Genomic DNA, 17540 nt, shown 5'->3' on the forward strand with positions numbered 1-17540 from the left:
GCTATTCATTTCTTTCATCCATCATCAATGTAAGACAAACAATCATATGAATTCTTCTAACCAAAATAAAAATATAACGAACAGTACATACTTCCATTATTAAATATAACTTCTTTTTTTTTTTTTTTTATCATTTTATATATGATATATGAATATATGATATGATAAATGGACGTATCAAATTACACGGACTACTAATTAAACTGATACATATGAAGGTTAATCAGAAATCAACACACGGACTACTAATTAAACTGATACATCATGTTCTTTAATTTCCCTGATCATTGGAATCAATTAGATCTCCTGGTATTCTTCAAAAGATATGGACAAGTGACGGATCTTTACATTCCGATCAGGAAAACGTTAAGGAATGGAAAAAGCTTTGGATTTGTTCGTTTCGCAGATATTGTTGATATAGATTACCTGCTCAAACGTTTGAATTCCATTAATCTTCACGGTCAATGGTTGAGGGCGTATAAAGCACATGAAAGAACAGGTAACTCCATAGGTACCGAAGCTCTACCATTCAAGCAGCCTGCTCAGCCTACATCCTCTCACTATATCCCACAACATAGCAAACCTAAACCAAAATATGCTCCCAAATCTACTGCCAACCGTGAACCCAAATCTCAGTATGTTCCTAAACCGGCTGTCAATACACAGAATGGCTCTACACATACTGATACAACTGATAAAGACAATTCTGTACCAGTGCAACAAAATCATACTAAAGATAATTCTGTACCAGTGCAACAAAATCACACTCACATTCCCCCTAACCCGGCCACTAAACCACGTCTGCTTGAATTGGAAGAAGAAGAACTGAACCAGCAGGTATTATCTAATGCAATAATAGGCGAAATTTTGAACATAGATTTAATTGAGGATTTTCCTGTTCTATGCACAGCAGAAGGCCTTTCAAAATTTAATATAAAATATCTAGGTGGGCTTGATGTTTGTCTAACTTTTGAAGATAAATGCACCATTGATAATATTCTTAGCAACGAAGACCATATTCTAAAACAATGGCTAAAGAATATTCGTCGTGTGCAATTGAAACCATTTCAATCGGCTAGGTTGTCTTGGCTTACCATTAAAGGTGTTCCCATCAGTTGTTGGTCAGAAAAGAACTTCAGGAAGATAGCGAATTGGTACGGTCCCGTTCTCGACACTTATAATTGTTCGTTTAATGGTAATCAAAATTTGGTTTGTGGTAAGGTTTTAGTTAAACTTTGGGGTCAAGAGGGTCTTATAAATACCTTAGTAAGTGTTAAAATCAAAGAAGAAGGTATATTTTATGTGCAAGTCATTGAGGATGTTAAAGGTATTGTGGAAATTGAGATGGAAGAATCGGATCCAAGTATTGATCTCACAGATTCAAATAGTAACCATGATATCAACAAAGACTCTTCGCCGGAAAACTCTGATGATGAAATTAACGATGACTGTGAAATGTCCCGTTCTTATTGATTAAAAAACGTTCCATATTAATTGATTTCGTTGCGAGGTTTTGACCTCTATATGAGACGTTTTTCAAAGACTGCATTCATTTTTAAAACAAACCATAACCTTTATTTCATAAATAAAGGTTTAAAAAGCTTTACGTAGATTATCAAATAATGATAATCTAAAATATCCTGTTTACACACGACCATTACATAATGGTTTACAATACAAATATGTTACATCGAAATCAGTTTCTTGAATGCGGTTTTTACACAATATCATACAAACATGGACTCCAAATCTTGTCCTTATTTTAGTATGCAACAGCGGAAGCTCTTAATATTCACCTGAGAATAAACATGCTTTAAACGTCAACAAAAATGTTGGTGAGTTATAGGTTTAACCTATATATATCAAATCGTAACAATAGACCACAAGATTTCATATTTCAATACACATCCCATACATAGAGATAAAAATCATTCATATGGTGAACACCTGGTAACCGACAATAACAAGATGCATATATAAGAATATCCCCATCATTCCGGGACACCCTTCGGATATGATATAAATTTCGAAGTACTAAAGCATCCGGTACTTTGGATGGGGTTTGTTAGGCCCAATAGATCTATCTTTAGGATTCGCGTCAATTAGGGTGTCTGTTCCCTAATTCTTAGATTACCAGACTTAATAAAAAGGGGCATATTCGATTTCGATAATTCAACCATAGAATGTAGTTTCACGTACTTGTGTCTATTTTGTAAATCATTTATAAAACCTGCATGTATTCTCATCCCAAAAATATTAGATTTTAAAAGTGGGACTATAACTCACTTTCACAGATTTTTACTTCGTCGGGAAGTAAGACTTGGCCACTGTTGATTCACGAACCTTAAGTTCCTTGGATAAACCTACTGGAAAAGAGAAAAATGGATCTAGCTTCAATGGATCCTTGGATGGCTCGAAGTTCTTGTATTAGAATGATAACCTACTGTAAGAAACAAAGATTTCTTGAGGTTGGATGATCACCTTACAAGATTGGAAGTGAGCTAGCAAACTTGAAAGTATTCTTGATTTTATGAAACTAGAACTTTTGGAATTTATGAAGAACACTTAGAACTTGAAGATAGAACTTGAGAGAGATCAATTAGATGAAGAAAATTAAAGAATGAAAGTGTTTGTAGGTGTTTTTGGTCGTTGGTGTATGGATTAGATATAAAGGATATGTAATTTTGTTTTCATGTAAATAAGTCATGAATGATTACTCATATTTTTGTAATTTTATGAGATATTTCATGCTAGTTGCCAAATGATGGTTCCCACATGTGTTAGGTGACTCACATGGGCTGCTAAGAGCTGATCATTGGAGTGTATATACCAATAGTACATACATCTAAAAGCTGTGTATTGTACGAGTACGAATACGGGTGCATACGAGTAGAATTGTTGATGAAACTGAACGAGGATGTAATTGTAAGCATTTTTGTTAAGTAGAAGTATTTTGATAAGTGTATTGAAGTCTTTCAAAAGTGTATAAATACATATTAAAACACTACATGTATATACATTTTAACTGAGTCGTTAAGTCATCGTTAGTCGTTACATGTAAGTGTTGTTTTGAAACCTTTAGGTTAACGATCTTGTTAAATGTTGTTAACCCAATGTTTATAATATCAAATGAGATTTTAAATTATTATATTATCATGATATTATCATGTATGAATATCTCTTAATATGATATATATACATTAAATGTCTTTACAACGATAATCGTTACATATATGTCTCGTTTAAAAATCATTAAGTTAGTAGTCTTGTTTTTACATATGTAGTTCATTGTTAATATACTTAATGATATGTTTACTTATCATAGTATCATGTTAACTATATATATATCCATATATATGTCATCATATAGTTTTTACAAGTTTTAACGTTCGTGAATCACCGGTCAACTTGGGTGGTCAATTGTCTATATGAAAAATATTTCAATTAATCAAGTCTTAACAAGTTTGATTGCTTAACATGTTGGAAACATTTAATCATGTAAATATCAATCTCAATTAATATATATAAACATGGAAAAGTTCGGGTCACTACAGTACCTACCCGTTAAATAAATTTCGTCCCGAAATTTTAAGCTGTTGAAGGTGTTGACGAATCTTCTGGAAATAGATGCGGGTATTTCTTCTTCATCTGATCTTCACGCTCCCAGGTGAACTCGGGTCCTCTACGAGCATTCCATCGAACCTTAACAATTGGTATCTTGTTTTGCTTAAGTCTTTTAACCTCACGATCCATTATTTCGACGGGTTCTTCGATGAATTGAAGTTTTTCGTTGATTTGGATTTCATCTAACGGAATAGTGAGATCTTCTTTAGCAAAACATTTCTTCAAATTCGAGACGTGGAAAGTGTTATGTACAGCCGCGAGTTGTTGAGGTAACTCTAGTCGGTAAGCTACTGGTCCGACACGATCAATAATCTTGAATGGTCCAATATACCTTGGATTTAATTTCCCTCGTTTACCAAATCGAACAACGCCTTTCCAAGGTGCAACTTTAAGCATGACCATCTCTCCAATTTCAAATTCTATATCTTTTCTTTTAATGTCAGCGTAGCTCTTTTGTCGACTTTGGGCGGTTTTCAACCGTTGTTGAATTTGGATGATCTTCTCGGTAGTTTCTTGTATAATCTCCGGACCCGTAATCTGTCTATCCCCCACTTCATTCCAACAAATCGGAGACCTGCACTTTCTACCATAAAGTGCTTCAAACGGCGCCATCTCAATGCTTGAATGGTAGCTGTTGTTGTAGGAAAATTCTGCTAACGGTAGATGTCGATCCCAACTGTTTCCGAAATCAATAACACATGCTCGTAGCATGTCTTCAAGCGTTTGTATCGTCCTTTCGCTCTGCCCATCAGTTTGTGGATGATAGGCAGTACTCATGTCTAGACGAGTTCCTAATGCTTGCTGTAATGTCTGCCAGAATCTTGAAATAAATCTGCCATCCCTATCAGAGATAATAGAGATTGGTATTCCATGTCTGGAGACGACTTCCTTCAAATACAGTCGTGCTAACTTCTCCATCTTGTCATCTTCTCTTATTGGTAGGAAGTGTGCTGATTTGGTGAGACGATCAACTATTACCCAAATAGTATCAAAACCACTTGCAGTCCTTGGCAATTTAGTGATGAAATCCATGGTAATGTTTTCCCATTTCCATTCCGGGATTTCGGGTTGTTGAAGTAGACCTGATGGTTTCTGATGCTCAGCTTTGACCTTAGAACACGTCAAACATTCTCCTACGTATTTAGCAACATCGGCTTTCATACCCGGCCACCAAAAATGTTTCTTGAGATCCTTGTACATCTTCCCCGTTCCAGGATGTATTGAGTATCTGGTTTTATGAGCTTCTCTAAGTACTATTTCTCTCATATCTCCAAATTTTGGTACCCAAATCCTTTCAGCCCTATACCGGGTTCCGTCTTCCCGAATATTAAAATGCTTCTCCGATCCTTTGGGTATTTCATCCTTTAAATTTCCCTCTTTTAAAACTCCTTGTTGCGCCTCCTTTATTTGAGTAGTAATGTTATTATGAATCATTATATTCATAGATTTTACTCGAATGGGTTCTCTGTCCTTCCTGCTCAAGGCATCGGCTACCACATTTGCCTTCCTCGGGTGGTAACGAATCTCAAAGTCGTAATCATTCAATAATTCAATCCACCTACGCTGCCTCATATTCAGTTGTTTCTGATTAAATATGTGTTGAAGACTTTTGTGGTCGGTATATATAATACTTTTGACCCCATATAAGTAGTGCCTCCAAGTCTTTAATGCAAAAACAACCGCGCCTAATTCCAAATCATGCGTCGTATAATTTTGTTCGTGAATCTTCAATTGTCTAGACGCATAAGCAATCACCTTCGTTCGTTACATTAATACACAACCGAGACCTTGCTTTGATGCATCACAATAAATCACAAAATCATCATTCCCTTCAGGCAATGACAATATAGGTGCCGTAGTTAGCTTTTTCTTCAATAACTGAAACGCTTTCTCTTGTTCATCATTCCATTCAAATTTCTTCCCTTTATGCGTTAATGCAGTCAAGGGTTTTGCTATTCTGGAAAAGTCTTGGATGAACCTTCTGTAGTAACCAGCTAGTCCTAAAAACTGGCGTATGTGTTTCGGAGTTTTCGGGGTTTCCCACTTTTCAACAGTTTCTATCTTTGCCGGATCCACCTTAATACCTTCTTTGTTCACTATGTGACCGAGGAATTGAACTTCTTCCAACCAAAATGCACACTTTGAAAACTTAGCGTACAATTCTTCCTTCCTCAATACTTCTAACACCTTTCTCAAATGTTCACCGTGTTCTTGGTCATTCTTTGAGTAAATAAGTATGTCATCAATGAAAACAATGACAAACTTGTCAAGGTATGGTCCACACACTCGGTTCATAAGGTCCATGAACACAGCTGGTGCATTAGTTAAACCAAACGGCATGACCATAAACTCGTAATGACCGTAACGTGTTCTGAAAGCAGTCTTTGGAATATCATCTTCTTTCACCCGCATTTGATGATACCCGGAACGTAAGTCAATCTTTGAATAAACAGACGAGCCTTGTAGTTGATCAAATAAGTCGTCGATTCTCGGTAGTGGGTAGCGGTTCTTGATGGTAAGTTTGTTCAACTCTCGGTAGTCGATACACAACCTGAATGTACCATCTTTCTTCTTGACAAACAAAACAGGAGCTCCCCACGGTGATGTGCTTGGTCGAATGAAACCACGCTCTAAAAGTTCTTGTAATTGGCTTTGCAGTTCTTTCATCTCGCTGGGTGCGAGTCTGTAAGGAGCACGAGCTATTGGTGCAGCTCCTGGTACAAGATCTATTTGAAATTCAACGGATCGATGTGGGGGTAATCCCGGTAATTCTTTCGGAAATACATCGGGAAATTCTTTTGCAATGGGAACATCATTGATGCTCTTTTCTTCAGTTTGTACTTTCTCGACGTGTGCTAGAACAGCATAGCAACCTTTTCTTATTAGTTTTTGTGCCTTCAAATTACTAATAAGATGTAGCTTCGTGTTGCCCTTTTCTCCGTACACCATTAAGGGTTTTCCTTTTTCTCGTATAATGCGAATTGCATTTTTGTAACAAACGATCTCCGCTTTCACTTCTTTCAACCAGTCCATACCGATTATCACATCAAAACTCCCTAACTCTACTGGTATCAAATCAATCTTAAATGTTTCGCTAACCAGTTTAATTTCTCGATTCCGACATATATTATCTGCTAAAATTAATTTACCATTTGCTAATTCGAGTAAAAATTTACTATCCAAAGGCGTCAATGGACAACTTAATTTAGCACAAAAATCTCTACTCATATAGCTTCTATCCGCACCCGAATCAAATAAAACGTAAGCAGATTTATTGTCAATAAGAAACGTACCCGTAACAAGCTCCGGGTCTTCCTGTGCCTCTACCGCATTAATATTGAAAACTCTTCCACGGCCTTGTCCATTCGTGTTCTCCTGGTTCGGGCAATTTCTAATAATGTGGCCTGGTTTTCCACATTTATAACAAACTACATTGGCATAACTTGCTCCAACACTACTTGCTCCGCCATTACTCGTTCCGACACCATTTGTTCCTTTCGTTCTATTAACCCCTGGTCCGTAGACCTCACACTTCGCCGCGCTATGACCATTTCTTTTACACTTGTTGCAAAATTTGGTGCAGAACCCCGAGTGATTCTTTTCACACCTTTGGCATAGCTGCTTTTGATTGTTGTTGTTGTTGCGGTTATTATTGTTGTTGGGATGATTGTTGTAGTTGCTGTTGTTGTTGTTGTTGTTGTTGGGCCGTTTGTTGTAGTTGCGATTGATGTTGCGATTGTTGGGATAATTGTTGCGATTATTGTTGTAATTGCTGTTGTTGTTGTATTGGTGATTCTTATCACCGTTTTCCTCCCACTTTCTTTTGACTTGCTTCACATTGGCCTCTTCAGCAGTCTGTTCTTTAATTCTTTCTTCAATCTGGTTCACTAGTTTGTGAGCCATTCTACATGCCTGTTGTATGGAGGCAGGCTCGTGTGAACTTATATCTTCTTGGATTCTTTCCGGTAATCCTTTCACAAACGCGTCGATCTTCTCTTCCTCATCTTCGAATGCTCCCGGACACAATAGGCACAATTCTGTGAATCGTCTTTCGTACGTGGTAATATCAAATCCTTGGGTTCGTAACCCTCTAAGTTCTGTCTTGAGCTTATTGACCTCGGTTCTGGGACGGTACTTCTCGTTCATCAAGTGCTTGAATGCTGACCACGGTAGTGCGTACGCATCGTCTTGTCCCACTTGCTCTAGATAGGTATTCCACCATGTTAACGCAGAACCTGTGAAGGTATGCGTAGCGTACTTTACTTTGTCCTCTTCAGTACACTTACTTATGGCAAACACCGATTCGACCTTCTCGGTCCACCGTTTCAATCCGATCGGTCCTTCGGTTCCATCAAATTCCAAAGGTTTGCAGGCAGTGAACTCTTTGTAGGTGCATCCTACACGATTTCCTGTACTGCTAGATCCAAGGTTATTGTTGGTATGTAGCGCAGCCTGTACTGCGGCTATGTTTGAAGCTAGAAAAGTACGGAATTCCTCTTCATTCATATTCACGGTGTGTCGAGTAGTCGGTGCCATTTCCTTCAAAATAGTTAAATGGAACAAGTTAATCATACAGAATATTAAGAGTAGTTAATAGTATTTCGTAGCATAATATGAACTCATTTATAAAAGCTTTTTCTTCATATTAGCGTTTTATAAGTTTAAATTCGAGTAGTACCTACCCGTTAAGTTCATACTTAGTAGCTAATATACAATTCAACTACTACAATTCTATATGAAAAACTGATTGTAATAATATTTCGCGTTCAAACTTTTATACAATATTTTACAAACTTACAATACCGCTTATTTTACATAAAGCATGAAATATAGCACACAATAACTTTGATACAAGATGGTTGTGAAGACAATTCTAGCTAGTACACAAGTCGTTCGGCAAAGGCAATAAAGACACGTAATTCATACGTCCAGAAACAAGTCATGCATTCTGGTTTTACTAGGACTACTTCCCATCCTTGGTCTTGTGCAACATAACCGTTATGGCCGTTGATAAGACAGCGTGTTGTAACGTCATCAAAGGGACGAGGGTTACGTAATGTCCAACAGTCCCGTAATAATCTAAAAACCTCATTTCTTACCCCAATTACCGACTCCGTCACTTGTGGAAACGTTTTGTTTAATAGTTGTAGCCCGATGTTCTTGTTCTCACTTTGGTGAGAAGCGAACATTACTAATCCGTAAGCATAACATGCTTCTTTATGTTGCATGTTAGCCGCTTTTTCTAAATCACGAAGTCCAATATTCGGATATATTGAGTCAAAATAATTTCTTAACCCGTTGCGTAAAATAGCATTTGGGTTCCCCGCAATATATGCGTCAAAGTAAACACATCGTAACTTATGGGTTTCCCAATGTGATATCCCCCATCTTTCAAACGAAAGTCTCTTATAAACCAAGACATTCTTGGAACGTTCTTCGAATGTCTTACAAACTGATCTCGCCTTAAATAGTTGTGCCGAAGAATTCTGGCCGACTCTAGACAAGATTTCATCAATCATGTCTCCGGGTAGGTCTCTTAAAATATTGGGTTGTCTATCCATTTTGTGTTTTTAAACTGTAAAATAGACAAGAGTTAGTTTCATAAAGAAATACTTATTAATACAAGCAATTTTTACATATATCATAAAGCATAAGAACACTATATTACATATATTACACCACACGAATACAACTATCTTATTCCGACTCGCTCGTTTCTTCTTCTTCGGTTTTGGTTCGTTTTGCCAAGTTTCTAGGGATATATGATGTTCCCCTAATACGAGCCGTAATTTTCCACATTGGTTTAGAAAAACCTGGTGGTTTAGAGGTTCCCGGGTCATTGTTACAACTTAAGGACTTCGGGGGTTGACGATACATATAAAGTTCATCGGGGTTGGAATTAGATTTCTCTATTTTTATGCCCTTTCCCTTATTATTTTCTTTTGCCTTTTTAAATTCAGTTGGGGTAATTTCTATAACATCATCGGAATTCTCGTCGGAATCCGATTCATCGGAGAATTGGTAATCCTCCCAATATTTTGCTTCCTTGGCGGAAACACCATTGACCATAATTAACCTTGGTCGGTTGGTTGAGGATTTTCTTTTACTTAACCGTTTTATTATTTCCCCCACTGGTTCTATTTCTTCATCCGGTTCCGATTCTTCTTCCGGTTCCGATTCTTCTTCCGATTCCGCCTCTTCTTCCGGTTCCTCTTCGGGAACTTGTGAATCAGTCCACGAATCATTCCAATTTACATTTGACTCTTCATTATTATTAGGTGAGTCAATGGGACTTGTTCTAGAGGTAGACATCTATCACATAATATCAAACGCGTTAAGAGATTAATATATCACATAATATTCACATGTTAAAAATATATAGTTTCCAACAAAATTTGTTAAGCAATCATTTTTCAAGTAAACACGGTCGAAGTCCAGACTTACTAATGCATCCTAACAAACTCGATAAGACACACTAATGCAAAATTCTGGTTCTCTAAGACCAACGCTCTGATACCAACTGAAATGTCCCGTTCTTATTGATTAAAAAACGTTCCATATTAATTGATTTCGTTGCGAGGTTTTGACCTCTATATGAGACGTTTTTCAAAGACTGCATTCATTTTTAAAACAAACCATAACCTTTATTTCATAAATAAAGGTTTAAAAAGCTTTACGTAGATTATCAAATAATGATAATCTAAAATATCCTGTTTACACACGACCATTACATAATGGTTTACAATACAAATATGTTACATCGAAATCAGTTTCTTGAATGCGGTTTTTACACAATATCATACAAACATGGACTCCAAATCTTGTCCTTATTTTAGTATGCAACAGCGGAAGCTCTTAATATTCACCTGAGAATAAACATGCTTTAAACGTCAACAAAAATGTTGGTGAGTTATAGGTTTAACCTATATATATCAAATCGTAACAATAGACCACAAGATTTCATATTTCAATACACATCCCATACATAGAGATAAAAATCATTCATATGGTGAACACCTGGTAACCGACAATAACAAGATGCATATATAAGAATATCCCCATCATTCCGGGACACCCTTCGGATATGATATAAATTTCGAAGTACTAAAGCATCCGGTACTTTGGATGGGGTTTGTTAGGCCCAATAGATCTATCTTTAGGATTCGCGTCAATTAGGGTGTCTGTTCCCTAATTCTTAGATTACCAGACTTAATAAAAAGGGGCATATTCGATTTCGATAATTCAACCATAGAATGTAGTTTCACGTACTTGTGTCTATTTTGTAAATCATTTATAAAACCTGCATGTATTCTCATCCCAAAAATATTAGATTTTAAAAGTGGGACTATAACTCACTTTCACAGATTTTTACTTCGTCGGGAAGTAAGACTTGGCCACTGTTGATTCACGAACCTTAAGTTCCTTGGATAAACCTACTGGAAAAGAGAAAAATGGATCTAGCTTCAATGGATCCTTGGATGGCTCGAAGTTCTTGTATTAGAATGATAACCTACTGTAAGAAACAAAGATTTCTTGAGGTTGGATGATCACCTTACAAGATTGGAAGTGAGCTAGCAAACTTGAAAGTATTCTTGATTTTATGAAACTAGAACTTTTGGAATTTATGAAGAACACTTAGAACTTGAAGATAGAACTTGAGAGAGATCAATTAGATGAAGAAAATTAAAGAATGAAAGTGTTTGTAGGTGTTTTTGGTCGTTGGTGTATGGATTAGATATAAAGGATATGTAATTTTGTTTTCATGTAAATAAGTCATGAATGATTACTCATATTTTTGTAATTTTATGAGATATTTCATGCTAGTTGCCAAATGATGGTTCCCACATGTGTTAGGTGACTCACATGGGCTGCTAAGAGCTGATCATTGGAGTGTATATACCAATAGTACATACATCTAAAAGCTGTGTATTGTACGAGTACGAATACGGGTGCATACGAGTAGAATTGTTGATGAAACTGAACGAGGATGTAATTGTAAGCATTTTTGTTAAGTAGAAGTATTTTGATAAGTGTATTGAAGTCTTTCAAAAGTGTATAAATACATATTAAAACACTACATGTATATACATTTTAACTGAGTCGTTAAGTCATCGTTAGTCGTTACATGTAAGTGTTGTTTTGAAACCTTTAGGTTAACGATCTTGTTAAATGTTGTTAACCCAATGTTTATAATATCAAATGAGATTTTAAATTATTATATTATCATGATATTATCATGTATGAATATCTCTTAATATGATATATATACATTAAATGTCTTTACAACGATAATCGTTACATATATGTCTCGTTTAAAAATCATTAAGTTAGTAGTCTTGTTTTTACATATGTAGTTCATTGTTAATATACTTAATGATATGTTTACTTATCATAGTATCATGTTAACTATATATATATCCATATATATGTCATCATATAGTTTTTACAAGTTTTAACGTTCGTGAATCACCGGTCAACTTGGGTGGTCAATTGTCTATATGAAAAATATTTCAATTAATCAAGTCTTAACAAGTTTGATTGCTTAACATGTTGGAAACATTTAATCATGTAAATATCAATCTCAATTAATATATATAAACATGGAAAAGTTCGGGTCACTACAGACTGGCCGCTGGAAGGTAATAATCATAATTCCAACGAAAAAGATCAAGGGTCTAAAGTTTTTGCCACGTCAGATAATTTTTTTGATATAAACGATGAAAGGAATAAGCATAAACCTACCACTCCAGTTAATGTTAGTGACGACACCGGCTCCTCAATTCCCCAGAATAATGAAGCTGATATTCAAAATGGGAAAACGAATGGTACTGTAATTGAAGAATCTTCTAACGAGGTTTCCACCAATGATTCGACTCCCTCTCCCACAGATCATAACTCAAATCAAGATAGAACCCATGATCCAAGCCCAAATGAACCTACTTTTCCTGTCAAAGTCACGGCCCAGAATAGCAAGGCTGACCCAAACGAAAAATTGGGCTTGGCAAACTCATGTTTTGAAAAAGATTTTACCACGTTCATATTTAACTCTGGAATTAGCAAACCGTCTGTTGAAAAATCACCTGATCAGTGTTATGCTCCTAAAGATCACCCATGTAAAAAGCGTAAAACCTCAAGTAAATCTTCAATTGAATCTTGGACTAACATTAGAAATTGGAATGCTTCATCCAAATTCTTAAACGTCAAATCCCTTGCAAGAAGACCAAGAAAGAAACATTCGGTTCGTAGGGCTGTTTCAAATTCCAGATTGAGTCAGAAAAGCGATAAGGGTCATCAATCACTCTCTGAAAAGTCTTTAAATTGCGAGGAGGTCGGTGATATCTTGGGCTTGACGAGGAAAAAAGCTTCTAACAGGAACTAAGGTACACTCTTTAGGTACTTTCATAACTTTCGTGTTCTTTTTTAATTTTATATAATGAAGATACTATCTCTCAACATTAGAGGCTTGGGGTATGATGATAAAAAGAAATTCAATTGGTTTAAAAAAATTTGTTTTCAAAATAAACCTAACATAATTGCTTTGCAAGAAACTAAAGTAGATAAAATTTCTGAACAATGGATTGAAAAAATTTGGGGAAGCTGTGATTATCTCTATGCCTTTAAAAAATCAAAAGGGAATTCGGGTGGGATTCTAACGGTTTGGGATCCGAATATTTTTAAGGCTAACCAAGTTGTCGAACGAGAGTCCTATATTGCGATAAAAGGACATTGGCAGGATATAGGTACCGAGCTCATATTGATTAACACTTATGGTCCTCAAGCTGAAAAGGATAAAAAAGTCATGTGGAATGATCTTTCGGAGGCAATGAAATATGATAATGCTATGTGGGTTATTTTTGGGGATTTCAATGAGGTCAGGTTTGCAACTGAAAGAAAAAATACCGAGTTTTGTGAAAGGAGAGCCAGAATGTTTAATGACTTCATCAAAGATAATTCTCTCCTCGATTTACCTCTTGGAGGTAGAACTTATACTCGCATTAGTGATAATGGTACAAAATTCAGCAAACTCGACAGATTTTTGGTTTCGGAGCAATTCATCCAACAATGGCCGAATGCGAACGTATTGGTTCTTGACAAGAAACACACTGATCACTGCCCTCTGCTACTAAAAGATGGTGACATAGATTTTGGACCAAAACCGGTTAAAGTTTTTGATGAGTGGCTGAAACAAAAAAGAATCTTATGATGTGATAAAAGCCGCATGGAATTCAAGCATCAACTCTAATAGACCCGACATTGTTTTTCGAGAAAAACTAAAGATTGTCAAGAAAGATCTTCGAAAATGGTTTTCTACATCTTACGGTAAACTAAATGTCGAAATAGAGGAATTATCGAATGCCATAAATGATTGGGAAAAGAAAGCAGAAACGTCCGATCTTAGTGAGGAAGATTTAGGTAATTGGATGAAAGATCGAGATCTTCTCGCGCAAAAAGAGAATACGCAAATTGAGATGCTCAAACAAAAAGCAAGATTTAAATGGGCATTAGAAGGAGACGAAAACAGCAAATTCTTCCATTCCTACATCCGGCGGCAGCACCACAAAAATAACATCCATGGAATCAACAAAGCTGGGGTATGGACTTCTAACCCGACTGATACTAAAAATGAAGCTTTTAATTTTTTTCAGGGTCTTTTCGAGAAATCCAATTCCGAGGGATGGATGCTTCATAATTGGGACGGTTCTAAACTTGAAGAAAGCATGGCCGAATCTCTTGAGTCTAGATTTTCAGAATCAGAAGTGCTAGAAGCTATCAAGGGGTGTGGAAAAAATAAAGCCCCCGGGCCAGACGGATTCAATATTCTTTTCTACACTCTATTCTGGGATATTATTAAGGGAGACCTTTTAAAGGCCATTCATTGGTTTTGGGAATCGGAGCAAATTTCTAACGGGTGTAATGCGTCCTTCATCACTCTTATCCCAAAGGTTAAAGATCCTCTCAACTTTTCTCATTATCGTCCTATTAGCCTCATCGGTAGTTATTACAAAATCCTTTCAAAACTGCTTGCAAACAGAATTAGAAAATTCATTCCGAGGCTAATAGGTGATGAGCAAACCGCCTTTATTTCTAATAGATATATTTTAGATGGCGTTCTAATTGCTCTTGAGTCAATTGATGATCTCAAATCTAGAAATCAAAAGAGTTTTATATTTAAAGTTGATTTTGAAAAAGCTTTTGATTGTCTAGATTGGGACTTCCTTTGCGCCATTATGAATTTGATGGGTTTCGGGTCTAAATGGGTAAATTGGATAAAATCATGCCTTACCTCCACCTCTATCTCGGTCTTAGTAAACGGAGCACCAACCGACCAATTCTTCCCCAAGAGAGGAGTAAGACAAGGAGATCCTCTTTCTCCCTTCCTATTCATTCTTGCGGGTGAAGGTTTAAACCATCTCCTTAAGATTGCTACAAATAAAAAATTAATTAGTGGTGTCGAGGTTGGAAATGATAAGGTCATCGTATCACACCTTCAATATGCGGATGACACTATCATTTTCGGCAAATGAAATAAAAGTGAAGTTAGAAATATTTTGAAAATACTTAAATGCTTTGAAGATTTATCGGGTCTTAAAATCAATCTTAATAAAAGTTGTGTATATGGAATCGGTACGTCAAGTGTAGAACTATCTTGTATTGCCAATTGGTTTGGGTGTAAGGAAGGCTCGTTCCCGTTTAATTATCTTGGTCTTCCAATCGGTGCTAATTTAAAGTGTTATAAAAATTGGTCTCCCATTTTTGATAAATTTAAAAAACGGCTTTCCGATTGGAAAGCTAAATCTATCTCTTATGGCGGTCGGTTAATGATAATGCTAAAAACGAACATATATTTCATAGCATTATTCCTCAAGAAAGACAAGCTTTTAGTTGCAATTGTTCTATTTACAAGAGATATTCGTTTAAATAATAAAAGGTGAAGACAAAAGACAGATTCGACGAATTGAAGACGCAAACGACCAAAAAGCTCAAAAGTACAAAAGACAATCAAAAAGGTTCCAATTATTGATAAGAAACGTCTCGAAATTACAAGAGTACAAGATTCAAAACGCAAAGTACAAAATATAAAATTGTACGCAAGGACGTTCGAAAATCCGGAACCGGGACCAGAGTCAACTCTTAACGCTCGACGCAACGGACTAAAAATTACAAGTTAACTATGTATATAAATATAATATAATATATAATTAATTATATTAATTATATATATATTATATTTATAAATAAAAAAACCGTCGGCAGAGAAAAACTCCAAGGACTGAGCTGTAAAAGTAACCTCCGCGACTCGCGGAGTTTGAAGAGGTTTTCACCGCGAGTCGCGGAGCCCCAAATTTCGACTCTGGCTATAAAGCAAACCGAATTCTGATCAAAATTCATATCTTTTTCTTCCTCATTCATACGTAAAATTTATATTTATATTTATAATTTATATTTTAATTTTAATTATAATTCTAATAATAAGGGTATGTTAGCAAATGTTGTAAGGGTATAAGTCGAAATTCTGTCCGTGTAACGCTACGCTATTTTTAATCATTGTAAGTTATGTTCAACCTTTTTATATTAATGTCTCGTAGCTAAGTTATTATTATGCTTATTTAAAATGAAGTAATCATGATGTTGGGCTAATTACTAAAATTGGGTAATTGGGCTTTGTACCATAATTGGGGTTTGGACAAAAGAACGACACTTGTGGAAATTAGACTATGGGCTATTAATGGGCTTTATATTTGTTTAACTAAATGATAGTTTGTTAATATTAATATAAAGATTTACAATTGGGCGTCCCTATAAATTACCATATACACTCGATCGGACACGATGGGCGGGGTATTTATATGTACGAATAATCGTTCATTTAACCGGACACGGGAATAGATTAATAGCCACTAGAATAATTAAAACAGGGGTGAAATTACATTCAAGGGTAATTGGTGTAATTGTTAACAAAGTAGTAAAACCTTGGTTTACACGCAGTCGATAACCTGGTGTATTCATTAAACAAAGTATTAAAACCTTGTTACAATTCGAATCCCCAATTAGTTGGAATATTTAACTTCGGGTATAAGAATAATTTGATGAGGACACTCGCACTTTATATTTATGACTGATGGACTGTTATGGACAAAAACCAGACGGACATATTAAATAATCCAGGACAAAGGACAATTAACCCATGGGCATAAAACTAAAATCAACACGTCAAACATCATGATTACGGAAGTTTAAATAAGCATAATTCTTTTATTTCATATTTAATTTCCTTTATTTTATATTTAATTGCACTTCTAATTATCGCACTTTTATTTATTGTTATTTAATCGCACTTTTAATTATCGTACTTTTTAATTATCGTAAGTTTATTTTATCGCACTTTTATTATTCGCAATTTCATTATCGTTATTTACTTTACGCTTTAATTTAAGTCTTGTATTTATTTTATATTTTACATTAGGTTTTAACTGCGACTAAAGTCTTAAATCGACAAACCGGTCATTAAACGGTAAAAACCCCCTTTATAATAATAATATTACTTATATATATATTTGTATTTTTATAAAAGTAAACTAATATAGCGTTGAGCTTTGTTTAAAGATTTCCCTGTGGAACGAACCGGACTTACTAAAAACTACACTACTGTACGATTAGATACACTGCCTATAAGTGTTGTAGCAAGGTTTAAGTATATCCATTCTATAAATAAATAAATATCTTGTGTAAAATTGTATCGTATTTAATAGTTTTTCCTAGTAAAATATAAACTATTTTATATACACCTCGCATAACATCAAGTATTTTTGGCGCCGCTGCCGGGGAACTATCTTAAAAGCCGGAAGCGCAACGCTAATATATAAAAAAAAAAGATTTTTAGTTACTTTTATTAAAAGTCGTTTTTGTAAAAATAT

The sequence above is a fragment of the Rutidosis leptorrhynchoides genome, chromosome 6, assembly GCF_046630445.1.
Source record: "Rutidosis leptorrhynchoides isolate AG116_Rl617_1_P2 chromosome 6, CSIRO_AGI_Rlap_v1, whole genome shotgun sequence".
NCBI lineage: Eukaryota > Viridiplantae > Streptophyta > Magnoliopsida > Asterales > Asteraceae > Rutidosis > Rutidosis leptorrhynchoides.